This window comes from Nicotiana tabacum, chromosome 8, assembly GCF_000715075.1.
Source record: "Nicotiana tabacum cultivar K326 chromosome 8, ASM71507v2, whole genome shotgun sequence".
NCBI classification, from domain to species: Eukaryota; Viridiplantae; Streptophyta; class Magnoliopsida; order Solanales; family Solanaceae; genus Nicotiana; species Nicotiana tabacum.
The window spans coordinates 179,105,333-179,120,332 of NC_134087.1; positions in this window are offsets into that span (position 1 = coordinate 179,105,333).

The following is a 15,000-nucleotide window of genomic DNA, read 5'->3' on the forward strand; positions in this document are numbered from 1 at the left end:
GGTTGTGACAGGTTGGTATCAGAGTTCTAGGTTCATAGGTGCTATGAGTCATAAGCGAGTCTAGTAGAGTCTTGCGGATCAGTACAGAGACGTCTGTACTTATCTTCGAGAGGCTATGAAACTAATAGAAGAATCTCACTTCTTTCATTCCTATCTTGCGAGCTTATTGATCCCGGAGTTTGAACTTTTATCATTCCATTCTCTCATCGACGGTGAGGACACGAGTTGCAGTTATCGACAGCGCTGCTCCCGGAGCAGGTGTAGCTCGAGGCAGAGGCCGATGAGGAGTATGTGTCGCAACTAGACCACACTCAGAGTAGTGAGTTCCATTAGTCAGGTCCCAGGTGTCATGGCGGCATAATTTGTGGTCCCAGTTCAGCCCATGGTCAGGGCAGCAACATCCAAGGGAGAACAACTTAAATTTCAAGGTTCAAGAAAATATAACCCTCCTACATTCAGCGGGTTGTCTTAAGAGAGCACAATGGGTTTCATAGAGGAGTGCCATCGCATTATCAGCACTATGGGTATTGCAGAGACAAGTGATTTGCTTTTACTACGTTCTATCTTGAGGGAGCGGCTTATTAGTGGTGGCAAACGTATGAGTTGGGTAGCCAGCCTATGCAGCTTCACTTACATGGGTTCAACTTCCAGAGATGTTTTTAGAGAGTTTGTAGCTCAGTCACTTCGGGATGCATGTCACACAGAGTTTGAGCAGCTGCATCAGGCCACCGTGTCAGTAATAGATTATGTTGTCAGATTCAGCGATTTAGCCAGACATGCACCTGCTTTGGTCGCTACAGTTAGAGAGCGAGTTCGTGGATTAATTGAGGGGCTCAGCCATGATATTTGGTTTAGCAAGGCTCGAGAGTTGGAGTCAGATGTTTTGTTCCAGCAGGTGGTAAGGATTGCTTGCCGGTTAGAGGACATGTGGGACTAGGAGTGAGGGGATAGATGAGATCAGGAAAGAGAGTTTGAGGAGGCAAGGAGGCCTCATAGACCAGAGAGATCTGTTGGTCCTTATTTTGGAGGCAGGGTGCGACATGGTAGAGGTTTTGTGGGTCAACTAGTTCAGTTTGCGCTTCAGGCTTTGCATAGTGATTCAGGTGTTTGTGGGTCTCGGAGTACCCGTACCGCACAGTTCCCACAGCCTCGTCAGCAGAGAGGTTGCTTTGAATGTGGAGATACTAGCCATATGGTGAGAGATTGTCTCAGACTTTGGGCCGATGTGTCACAGCGAGGTATTCAGGCAATTAGAGGGCGCCCAAAAGGGGGAGGCCTAGCTCATTGATGTGTTTTATATAGTAGGCTTAAGGCCGCTATGCCAGCTGAATGTCATTCAAGTGTGATTTTGGTTTATTGTAGAGAAGCACCATCCGTAGTTCATTACAGTTCTGCTTATCGGGGTGAGTTCCCCTATTTATTGCTCCATTTATGGGTGTGTTTCATGATTAGCACTCTGTTTATGTGATTACCCTGTTGGGAGGTTCTATGAGTGATACCCATGTCTATCGTCTGTTTCTTGCCATTGTTGGGAGTTATGAGACTAGTAGTAAATTCTTGTTGTCCATTTTGGTAGGTTTGATGTGATTTCTGAGTATTTTTGGCTACGAGCTGTGATTTTTATTCTCCACCAGTGTGGGAGCTAGTACGGTGTTGTAATTTTGTTGACGAAACTGATCTAGTGAAAGGTTTTAGCTGGTTTGATGTACACCCTACTTGTGATTCAGAGTTAAGGCGGGACCCTCGTGATTTCATGTGATTTGATGTGTTCGAACCGGGCTGTTTACCACGGTGGGAGTTATATCAGTATGAGATCCTTGTGATTCTTGTATATGCTTTAATTCTTTCTTGTTAGATTGTTTTGTAGATTAGTATTGATAGAAAATTTGTGCTTGTCGTGCTTGTTTGATAGTTCCCTTATGTGTTTCCCTTTCCATATTCAGTCATTTTCGTTCTGTGCTTCTTGAGTTTTAGCTTGTGGTGTGTGTGCCCGTTGGTATTAGATGAGATTTGGTGATTCATGTGTTTAGTTATGTGGTTTTCATGGTTATCGTATCATCGCCGGTGTTATGGAGGTTTGAAACGGGTTCCTATTGTATGAAGCTTATGGCCGGTGCTGAATTTGATTTCGGACGATATTGTTATCAGAAATGTTATTGTGGGCCTATGAGTGATGTGTCATATTGTGTTATTATACCCTATGGGTGTTGGAACGAGTTGATGTAATTGGTCGAGAATGGTACCGGATATGGATTTAGAATCAGGTCTCTTGGAATTGAATGGAAGGTGAGAATTTTGGCTCTAAAACTTATTGGTATTAGTAGAAAAGGCTAAATTTCAGTTGAGATGGTGTCGTCGGGTTTATGTGGATTGGAATGACGTGGGACAACCATGGCTGTATATTGGAAGTGTACATTCAGTGATTTGAGGACCTCGAGGCAAAACTTAGCACGTTCGAGGACAAACGTTGGTTTAAAGAGGGGGGATGTAACGACCCGGCCGGTCGTTTTGAGAATTTAAGCTCCGTTCTGCTACATAAGGTCTGGAACAGCTTCATAATATGAGTATCAACTTGCGTGCATGGTTGAATTCAATTAACAGATGATTCAGAGTCAAATCGGAAGAAGGAATCTACTTTTGGGAGTTTAAGCGGTGAGAATTTGATCGGAATGGGACATTGAAGTAAATGGCCCTGGAATGATTTTTTGATGATTCCAACAACTTCGTATGGTGATTTTAGAATTAGGAGCGCGTCCGGATTCAGATTTGGAGGTCTGTAGGGTAAATTGAGGCATTTCGACGAAAGTTGGAAAAGTTAAGTTTGGAAAATGGAGAAGTTTGACCCATAGTTGACTTTTGCGATATCAGGGTTGGAATGCAATTCCGAGAGTTGGAACAGCTCTGTTATGTCATTTTGGACTTGTCTGCAAAATTTGGCATCATTCTGGATTGATTTGATAGGTCTCGGCATGAGTTTAGAAACTTGAAGATTTGAAAGTTCATAAGTTCAATTTATGGTTTGATTCATTGTTTCGGCATTGTTTAATGTGATTCGTAACCTTGAGCAAGTCCGTGTTAGGTTATGTGACTTGTGTATGTGTTTAGACGGGGTCCCGGTGGCCTCGGGTGTGTTCCAGGTGGGCCACAGGTCATTTTTTCCTATTTTTGGAATTGCTGTTTTGCTGCTTCTGGTAACCTCCTTCGTGATCGCGAACAGCCTCTCGCGTTTGCGATACCTTGTTGCTGACCACCTCGAAATCCTTCTTCGTGTTTGCGTCCAACACCTCCCATTCGCGAAGCCCTGCATTTTCCTTCTTCGCGTTCGCGTAGGTTCCTGCCCTTCTTCTCTGCGTTCACGAGCTCATCATCGCATTCGGGATGAGCAACTTGGGCAGCCTTAACTTTTCTTCTTCGCAAATGCGGTCCTATCTTTGCGTTCGTGATGCACAAAAGCTTGGGCAGACAGAATATATTCCAAAATCGAGGGGTTTCACCATTTTCATCACATTTTGACTTCTAAAGCTCGATTCTTGGCGATTTTTGGTGGGGTTTTCACGAAATTCGATTGGGTAAGTATTCTTCAACCATAATTAAATATATTCCATGAATTTATCTTAATTTTTATCATTTAAATTGTGTTTTAGGTTGTGAAAGGAGTTGGTTTTGAAGAAAGATTCTAAAATAAAAATCGTGATTTGAGGGACCAAATGGTATCAGAATTTGATAAATTTTATATTGTTGAACTCATATCAGAATGGGTATTTAGTTTTTGTAAAATATGTTGGGTTCCGAGGTGCGTGCCCGGGGGTTGACTTTTGGACCAATTGTTAGATTTTGTTAAAGATTGAAACTTTAGGATCCCGAATAGTTTCTTATGTCTTTTATTTGTGCTTTGAAGTTAATTTGGTTATATTTGAGCCGTCCGGAGACCTTTTTCACCCGAGAAGCGCATTTTAGAGTATCGGTATGTCATCTTTGAGGCAAGTATCTTGCCTAACCTTGTGTGGGGGACTTCCCCCTAGGATTTGAGTCTGCTATGTTGATTGTAGTTCGTGTACACGAGGCGACGAGTGCGTGCTCAAACTTATTTGTAAAAAAATTAGCCTTTTAGGGTTCTTAGGTCCTTATATTCACTGTGTATGAATGTGTACTTGATACGCTTGAGTTTTCCACTTACTAGTTTCACCTCTACATGCTCTAATTGGAATTAATTTCTCATGATTCATTCTTTTTGCCTATTTGACTCTTATTTTGCTGAACTGAAAATTTTTACCTCTTCTATTGTCACGCTATCTTTCATAACTGCTCATCTTTATTGGAAATCATTATTATCTCCTCTGTAATTGTTTAGTCTTGATTGAGGTTATGATTATCTTCCCGCTGCTCATCCTTAATTGAAATAAATTGCCCAACCTTAAAAGTAATTTAGATAATCTATATTTAGTTGACATTTCCTTATTTGGAATTATTTGATTCATGTTAGTTTCCTTGTTGTTGAATTACATATTGTGGGATCGTTGCTTCATATTATTTTCTCCCTTACTGAGCTATTCTTATTATGCTTAGTATTCTCTATTAAGGTTATTCCTTGTGAGCTAGTTTTACCGTCTCCTTGTGATCAAAAGTTCTTGAGTTGACTTACTTGTCGTGTTCTTGTACATATTGTCATTGTTGCTGTTGTACTTGTTGTGGTGGTGCACGAGGTGTCTGCCGTGTGGTTATTGTTATGGGGTTGCACGAGCTTTCTACCGTGCTATTGCTACTATTTATATATTGCACATGCGGCGTGACAAGGTGGGGTATGTATATATATATGCTTATATGTGGGTTGCGCATGTGGCGAGACAAGGTGGGAACATTATGATGCACGTGTGGTGAAACAAGGTGAGCACTTATTATGTTATTATTTGCACACATGGCGAGACAAGGTAGGCTATGTCAGGGATTGATTGTGATGATTTGTGATGGCCCGGGGGCATTCTTGTTGTTTGATGTTGTGTTGTGGTACGCTTACCTGTATGAGATTTATCTCGTGGAAGTTGTGAGGAAACATCTTACGTGTTATCCGTTCTTTTCCTTATGCTTATTAGCCTGTAGGAACTATGTTAAAGCACTTGTACAAGCATGCACGTAGTTGAACACTCCTATTGGATGTGAAGTCCTCCTGATTTTGCTGAGTATAGATATACACCCTCGTTTACTTGTTATATATGTGAGAATGGCTCTAGTTAGCAAGTGAGTTGTCAGCATGACCATGAGGTTGATGGAGGCACAAGATGCCAAGTGTTAGATTTCAGGTACTAGGACTCGCTAGCTGTAATTTGTCCGAGATTTTGTACTTCATGGAAATAGTTGGATAAGACCTGATGTGAACACTATCGTAGGATCTGAGTTATTGCTTACCTTTACTTTATTGTGAATTTAGGATTTGGGTTTGTGTTTTCGCTCGCTCTTCTATGTCATTATTTTGGTATTTCCGCTGTTACTTTCTATTTTCTTCAATTATTGTGATTGTAGTATTGTTAGTCATTTCGTGTAGTCTTTATATATACATCATGTTCCGTTGTTCCTATATTTGTACAGTTTATTGGACCGGTAGGTGTCTTGACTGTTCCTCGTCACTACTCCACCGAGGTTAGTCTTGATACTTACTGGGCACCGTTGTGGTGTGCTCATGCTACTCTTCTGCACATTTTTGTGTAGATCCAGGTACTTGTTCGTAGGCTTCGGAGTCACTTTTTTACTTGTATTCAACTGTTTTCACTCTTTTCCGAACAGCTATATTTAGAAGTGATAGCTAACTCTGTAGAGCTTATGACTTGTACTACTGAGTTTTGGGAATTATAAACTTTGTAGAGATTTCTGCTTCAATACTGTTAAATTTCATTTATTATTGTGGTATTTCAGTATGAGTTAGGCTTACCTAGTCCCTAAGACTAGATGCCATCATGATACCCAAACAGAGGAAAAGTTGGGTCGTGACATATCCAATTTAATGAGACTTATTAAGACAAGAAATGATAATACAACTACTTTCATACAAAGAATTTCCCAAGGACTGATAGTACAAATCATGAGCTTCTAAGATTTAGATTTTTTACAAAACTGGATTGGAAATAATTACAACATCTGTTTGAAATGTAAATGAATAGAATTTGAATCTAATACTACCAGAGACAAGTGATGGCCATAACTGGAACGCAAGTACATCTTCAAATCCAGTTCCCACCGTACACAACAAAATCAATACCCAACATCTGCACGCAAGGTGGAGAAGATGAGTACAACTGACCCCATGTACTCAATAAGTAACAAACCTAACCTTAGATTAAAAGTAGTGACGAGCTGGGACAAGGGTCAGGGTCCAACTCCAATAACCAACAACAATTCATAATGACATACGGGCAATGGTAGAAGAAATAACTCAGAGGTATGATGCTCAACTCGTTCACATTTACGGGAAAATAGGCATGTTCTTCAAAGATGTCTGTAAAACATAATTCTTTTCACCAAATCACCAAAGATATGAGTAAGTCTGAAAACTATGATTTTTCCTAAAAATCTTTCAACAATAATTAAGATGGTTCATTTTCAGATAGCATAAGGAAAGTATATCTCTATAACTACATGTCGATATGCAAGTGAAATCATAATTGTCACCAAAACTGGATAACATGAGGAAATGCATCTCCATGTCTGTATCTCAAGTAAGCATGTCAAATGCAATGCATATTAGTGATGAACTCATATACTCATACTCTCATAGTACTCAATCTCATTGTCTTATGTTCTCACTCATCATGCTCAATACTCAGCACACTCAATCTTTTAGTATTGTACATGGCAGATCCAGCCCAAATATAAATAAACCAGGGCAAATCAAGCCCAATGCAGGCGAATCCACGGTAGGTCCAACCCAAAAGTCAATAGCAACTGCTCCCACTGTGGGTGTACGACTTCGGAGGGGCAGATCCAGCACAAGCTCTATAATAAGACAAATCCTAGCATGAATCAATAAAGCCTGCTGAGCACGCAACCCGATCCCATTAATATCACTCACAATAGGCCCTCGGCCTCACTTAGTCATCAATCTCTCCAATCTCTCGAGATCACAACACTCATGCTAAGCAGCCCTAACCAATGATATGGGATGTGATAATATATGATAATAGAAACTGAGATATCATACGAAATGATGAATGTGACTGAGTACATAAGTGCAATTAAGCAAATAACTCAACAATAAAGAACGACCACTATGGGTCCCAATAGTTCCAGCATATATCCAAAACATGATTTCTAGCATAATTCACAGCACAAGTTCTCTAACACATAGAGTACAATAAAAATGTTCATATGAAATGGCTACACAGTTCCATGGAATCAACTAAATCAGAATTACTATGGTGCACGCCCACATGCCTGTCACCTAGAATGTACGTCATCTCAACATCGATCACATAACACATAATTCGTTCATACCCTCAGAGCCAAGTTTAGAAGTGTTACTTACCTTGAATAAGCCAAATCCAATACCGCGCAAGCCAAATGATACTCCACAAAGGCCACCCCATGCATACCAACCTTCGAATGCCTTGAAACTAGCCAAAAGCAATTCAAATACATCAAAAAAGCCTAAGGAACAATTCCAAATGATAAAGGTCGAATCTTTGACCAAAGGCCCGAAATCGACCAAAAAGTCAAACCCGAATCTGCGCCTCGGAACCCAGTGAAACTTATAAAATCCAACAGCCATTCAATTACGAGCCCAACCATACTAGTTTCATTCAAATCCAACTCCGAATCAATCTTCAAAACTCAAAATATCGCTCTATAAAACTTTAAACAAAAATCCCCGATTTCTCTTTTGAATTCATTAATCAATTGCAAAAATAAAGATAGATTCATAAAATATACTCAAAACTGAGTAGAGAACAGTTACCTCAATCTGTGTGGTAAAAACGGCCAACCCTCAATATGTATAGAATTTGCCCAGCATTTCCACATATGCGGTCATATTGTCTCATCGGCGGTAAAAAACCACGCTTCTGCGAAGCCCTCTGAAGACTAGCCTTCTGCATGTGTGGAACTTTCTCCACTTCTGCGCACACATAGGTGTGACAAACTACTTACGCTTCTACGCATCTCGTCGCTTCTGCGGCTCTTTCCTTGCCTCTCCGAGATTGCAGATGCGCCCCAATTTTTGCATCTGTAATAGCTCCAAACATAGCCCATTTTTTCTTTTGCGAAGAGAACCCTGCATCTGCAAAATCGCTCATGCGACCAATATTCCGCAGATGCGGTTACACCAGAACCAGCAGCCTTAGCAATTTGCAATATTTGACAAAATAATCTGAACCTCATCCGAAACTCATCCGAGCCTCTCGGAACCCTGCCTGAATATACCAACAAGTTCCATATAATAACACAAACCTATTGAAGTCCTCAAATCATTCATAACAACAACAAAATAATGAATCGCAGCTCAAATCAAATGCAATTAACTTTGAATCTTTCAACTTTCTAAACTCATGCCTATGACAACCCGACCGTTTGTCTTAAGAATTAATGCCCTGATCCCCTGTTAACTACTTTTCCCCTATTTATTTCTGCTATTTTGATTTGACGAGATGTTCGGTTTTGAGTTTCGGAGAGTTTTCGGACACTTAGTCCCTAAATAAGAGCTTAAGTATTGGAAATTTGACCGTAGTTAGAACAGTGTGAAGACAGCCTTAAAATGGAATTATGATGGTTCTGTTAGCTCTGTTGGGTGATTTCGGGACTAAGGGTGTGTTCCAATTGTGTTTTGGAGGTCCGTAGCTAATTTAGGCTTGAAATGCCGAAAGTTCGAATTTTGAAGTTTCTGGTTCGATAGTGAGATATTGATCCGAGGGTCGGAATGGAATTCCGAAAGTTGGAGTAGCTTCGTAGTGTTGAATGTGACGTGTGTACAAAATTTTAGGTCATTCAGAAGAGGTTTGATAGCTTTTTTAATCGAAAGTGTATTTTTAGTGTTTTGGAAATCATAGGCTTGAATCTGTGGTTGATTCGTCGTTTCAATGTTGTTTTAGGTATTTTAAGGATTGTTATAAGTTTGGGCAGTGGTATTAGACTTGTTAGTGCCTTTGGTTGAGGTCCCGGGAGCCTCGGAATGGTTTCGGAAGGTTGTCGGAAGAATTTGGAATTTGTTTGAGCAGTTTCAGCTGCTAGTTTTCTGTCATAACCGCGCCTATGGTTGGGTCCCGTAGGTGCGTAGCCACAAAAGAGGCATCACCATCGCAGAAGCGGAAAAGGGAGAAGCCAGCAGGGACCGCAGAAGCAGGAGCTTCACCGCAGAAGCAGACCCGCATCTGCGTAAGGTTAACCGTATGTGCGGAAGCTGGGCTTTAAGTGAAATGTCGCATATGCGACCATGTCCTCGCAGATGCGGTCCCAAGGCCGCAAAAGCGGATTAACTGGGCAGAAACATATAAATACTTGCCTTCGCGAATTTGAGCTATTTTCACCTCTTTTCAAATAGGAAGAAGCCTTGGGGAGCATTTTCAAGAGGGATTTTTAGAGGAGTTCATTGGGGCAAGGTCTTTGGTCCCTACACTCGTTATTGGAATGATTTTTTATCATTTTAAGCATGAAAAATTAAGGAAAATCAGTGGTAAATTGGGGGTTAAGGCTTGACTAATTAGAGACCTTTGACTAATAATTTCAGGGATTATTTGAGGTCCAATTTTGGTACTTTTGGTATGGCTAAACCTGCGAGAGTGTGAGGATTCTGGAAATATAAATTTTACCCGATTCTGACACCCGGGCCCGAGGGGTGTTTTGGTCATTTTACCTAATTTTGCATATTAGCTTATAATTTCTTTGTAGAATCAGTTACTTGAAGTGTTATTTACATTATGAAATTGAATTGAATAGATTTGGGCCATTTGGAGTCGAGTACTCGTGGCAAGAGCGTGGTTTCAGATTGATTTGAGCTGGTTCGAGGTAAGTAGCTTGCCTAACTTTGTGTGGGGGACCTTACCCTTAGGATTGGTATTGTTTTTAATTGAAATGCCTTGTACGTGAGGTGACGAGTGAATATTTGTGCTAATTGTTGAAAATCTGATTTTCATTAAGTAATTACTAGTATGTTTCCTTCTCTGGTTATATTACTTGCACTTTAAGCTTGTTGTTAGCATAGGAAAGAATGTCTAAGTGATTTAATTGCTTTATTTGCTCAAACTGCTTTACCTGAATTCTATGCAGCATGCTAGACTAGAACTACTTGTTTGCCTTAATATGAAATTGACATTGCTTAATATTTTCTTGTTGTTGCTGTGTATTTACATTGGGACTACGGATGTGGGATTCCGGTAGATCCCCCTTGTCTGTTTATTTTGGATTACGGATGTGGGATTCCGGTAGATCCCCCTACACAGTTATATGGAACTACGGGACTGTACCCGGCAGATTCCCCCTGTACTGGGTATTTATATTTGGGATTACGGATCAGAATTCTGATATATCCCCGCGTACTGATAGTTGGACTACGGGACATGATCTCGAGAGATCCATTGGATATGTATATTTGGGACTGCAGGACGGTATCCTAGGAGATCTCCGATTGTTATTTTGGTGCTGAGCCGTATTTCTTTCTGTGTTTACCTTGCCTTTGTAATAGTTGTTGTTGCCTTTATTATCTTGTGTTACTTTTACTGTTGTCCTTATTTATACTGTTCTGTTTTACACTATCGAACTTTATATTTTATTTAACCTTAGTAGGGCCTTGACCTTCCTCGTCACTATTCGACCAAGGTTAGGCTTGGCACTTACTAAGTACCGCTGTGGTGTACTCATGTCGTTTCTCCACATGTTTTTTATGTGCAGATCCAGGTACTTCGACTCAGTCCTATCACCCTTGAGGCGAGGCGACTGTTCTAGAAACTTCGAGGTATATCTGTCGCGTCTGCAGACCAAGGAGTCCCTTTCTACTCTTCCTATTGTATTAGCCCTTCTGCATTTCTTTCCTTGTAGATATTCTGGAGTTAGACACTGGTAGACATTCCAAGGCTTGTGGTTTCATGAGATTCTGGGTTTTGGGAAAATGTTAGTTTCGAGAAGTTGTATTGTATATGCCAAGAGGCATTTTAAATACTGTTTCATTCAGTTATTTTGGCGTTTAATTATATCTTCTGCAAGTTTTGTTTATTTTCCACATTGTTAGGCTTACCTAGTCGTAGAGACTAGGTGCCGTCATGGCAGTTCACGGAGGGCCAACTGGGGTCGTGACAAGTTGGTATTAGAGCTCTAGGTTTATAGGAGTCATGAATCACAAGCAGGTTTATTAGAGTCTCGCTAATCGATACGGAGACGTCTGTACTTATCTACGAGAGGCTATGTAACCATTAGCAAAATTCCCACTTTATTTGATTTCCTTGTCGTGCAAAATTTGATGTCATAATTCTAAATTTCTATCTTCTATTCTCTCACAGATAGTGAGGATACACGCTACCCAAGATGACCAGGCACCCCCGCCCCTTACTGCAGCCGTTAGAGGCCGAGGCTGAGGCCGAGATAGAGGCCGAAGACACGCACGTGGTGCAGCCAGAGCACCTACGCGAGCTACCACCGAGGTACCACCAACAGTTCTAGGTGGAGTCCAAGCACCTGATATGCCTACTACTACTACTACTCCAACACTTCAGGAGACTCTGGCATAGTTCATGAGAATGTACACCACTTTGGCTCAGTCAGGGTTGGTTCCCCTTGTTGCAGCTACGTCTCAGGCTGGGGGAGGGGCACAGACTCCCACTGCCCGCACTCCTAAGCAGTAAGTGCATGTTGAGCAGGTCCCTGAGATTATTCGTATACATCCGGCAGTCCGAGATCAGCACTAGGACAGGGTAGCGATTTCTGAGGACAAGCAGCTGAGGCTTGAGAGGTTCAAGAAGTACAAGCTTCCTGTATTCAGTGGTCTAGCATCTGATGATTCTCTGGGATTTCTAGATGAGTGTTACCACATTCTCCGTACCATGGGTATATTAGGTTCGAGCGGGGTTTCCTTCACTACCTTCCAACTTCGAGGAGCTGCCTATGAGTTGTAGCGCACCTATGAATTAGATAGTCTAGATGAGGCTGCTTCACTAACTTGGACTCAGTTTTCAGATCTGTTCCTGAGAGAGTATGTTCCTCAGATCCTCAGAGACGCATGGCGCATAGAGTTTGAGCATTTGCGCCAGGGTGCTATGACTGTCTTAGAGTATGCCATCCATTACACTAGTTTGGCTAGAGATGCACCAGCCTTGGTTTCTACTGTTCGCGAGAGGGTTCGCCGATTTATTGAGGGACTTATTCCCAACATCAGGTCTAGCATGGCTCGTGAGTTCGAGATGGATATTTCTTACTAGCAGGTGGTGAGCATTGCTAAGAGGATTGAGGGTATGCATGCTAGGGAGAGAGATGAGAGGGAGGCCAAGAGGTCTTGAGAGTCGGGCCATTATTCTGGTGCCCGTGCCCCAGCTGCAGGTTGTCATGGTAGGGGTTATATGAGTCGCCCTATTCATTCAGATCTTCCAGCAACTAGTGGTATTCCAGCTCCTCCTAGACATTAGGAGCCTTATTATGCACCTTCGGTTTCTAGTGCGCCTCCCGCGCGGGGTGCTTTCAGAGGTCAGTCGAGCAGACCTGGCCCGAGCTAGTCACAGCCTCCACGTCCTCCTAGATCTTGTTTTGAGTGTGGTGACACACGCTATATGGTGAGGGATTTCCCCAGACTTGGGAGGGGTGCACCTCCACAGACTTCTCAGCTACAGCGTGCCCCGTAGAGTTTTCAGGCTATGATTACAGCTCCATTTGCTACCCCACCTGCTCAGCCAGCTAGAGGTGGAGGTCGGGGAGGTAAAGGTCGCCCTAGAGGGGGAGGCCAGGCCAGATATTATGCCCTTCATTCCCGTACCGAGGCTGTTGCCTCCGATTCTGTCATCATAGGTATTATACTGGTTTGTCACAGATATGCATCGGTTCTATTCGATCCAGGCTCCACTTACTCTTATGTGTCTTCTTATTTTGCTCCGTATTTGGGTGTACCTTAGGATTCTTAAAAGTTCCCTTGTTTATGTTTCTACTCGTATGGGAGATTTTCTTGTTGTGGACCGCATTTATCGATCGTGTTTGGTTGTTCTTATTGGTTTTGATACCAGAGCCGATTTATTGTTGCTCAGCATGGTAGATTTTGATATTATCTTGGGCATGGACTAGTTGTCGCCCCATTATGCTATTCTTGATTGTCACGCCAAAACCGTGACGAAGGCTATGCCAGGTGTACCGCATATTGAGTGGAGGGGTACTTTAGATCATACTCCTAGTAAAGTTATTTCTTTTCTTAAAGCTCAGCGTATGGTTGAGAAGGGGTGTGACGCGTATTTAGCTTATGTGAGAGATGTTAGTATTGATACCCCTTTAGTTGTTTTAGTTCCATTAGTACGAGATTTCCCTGATGTGTTTCCAGCTAATCTTCCGGGCATACCGCCTGATAGAGATATTGATTTTGGCATTGATCTATTGCCGAGCATTCAGCCCATTTCTATTCCTCCACACCGTATGGCTCCTCCTGAGTTGAAGGAGTTAAAGGATCATTTACAGGAATTGCTTGATAAGGGTTTTATTTGGCCCAGTGTATCACCTTGGGTGCTCCTATCTTGTTTGTGAAGAAAAAGGATGGTTCTATGCGTATGTGTATTGATTATCGCCAGTTGAACAAGCTTATAGTGAAGAACCATTATCCTTTGCCTCATATTGATGATTTGTTTGACCAGCTTCAAGGCACACAGGTGTTTTCTAAGATTGACTTTCGCTCAGGTTACCATCGGTTGAAGATTCGGGAGCCAGATATCCCGAAGACTGCTTTCAGGACTCGGTATGGTCATTATGAGTTCCTTATTATGTCATTTGGGCTGACCAATGCCCCAGCAGCCTTTATGTATTTGATGCATAGTGTGTTCCAGCCATATCTCGACTCGTTCGTCATTGTCTTTATTGATGATATTTTGGTGTATTCCCGGAGTTGGGAAGATCATGAGAAGCACCTGAGGACAGTGCTTTAGACCTTGAGAGAAAAGAAGTTATATGCTAAGTTCTTGAAATTTGAGTTTCGGTTGGATTCAGTGGCATTCTTAGGCTACGTGGTGTCGCATGAGGGTATTTAGGTGGATCCGAAGAAAGTAGAGGCCATGAAGAGTTGGCCTAGACCATCATCAGCTACAGAGATTCGCAGTTTCCTTAACTTGGTGGGTTACTACCATCATTTTGTGGAGGGGTTTTTATCAATTGCAGCCCCTGTGACCAGACTGACCCAGAAAGGTGATCCGTTCCAGTAGACGGAAGAGTGTGAGGCGAGCTTTTAGAAGCTTAAGATAGCTTTGACTACAGCCCCAGTTTTCATATTGCCTATAGGGTCAAGGTCTTACATTATTTATTGTGATGCCTCGAGGATTGGCCTTGGAGCGGTTTTTATGCAGGACGGTAGGGTGATTGCCTACGTGTCCAAACAGTTGAAAGTTCACAAGAAGAATTATCTGGTCGATGACCTTGAGTTAGCTGCCATTGTTCACGCCATGAAGATCTGGTGTCATTATTTGTACGGGGTTCCTTGTGAGATTTATACCGATCATCAGAGCTTGCAGCACCTGTTCAAGCAAAAAGACCTAAATTTGTGCAAGAGGAGATGGTTAGAGTTGTTAAAGGTCTATGATATCACTATTTTGTATCACCCGGGCAAGGCCAACGTGGTGGCCGATACCTTGAGTTGCCGGGTAGAGAGTTTGGGGAGTTTGGCTTATTTACCAGCATCATAGAGACCTATGGCGATGGATGTTTAGGCCTTAGCCAGCCAATTTGTGAGATTGGATCTTTCGGATCCCAGTCGGGTTCTAGCTTGCGTGGTTTCTCGGTCTTCCTTATTTGATCGTATCAGGGAGCTTCAGTATAATGACTCTCATTTGCTTGTCGTCTAGGACAAGGTCC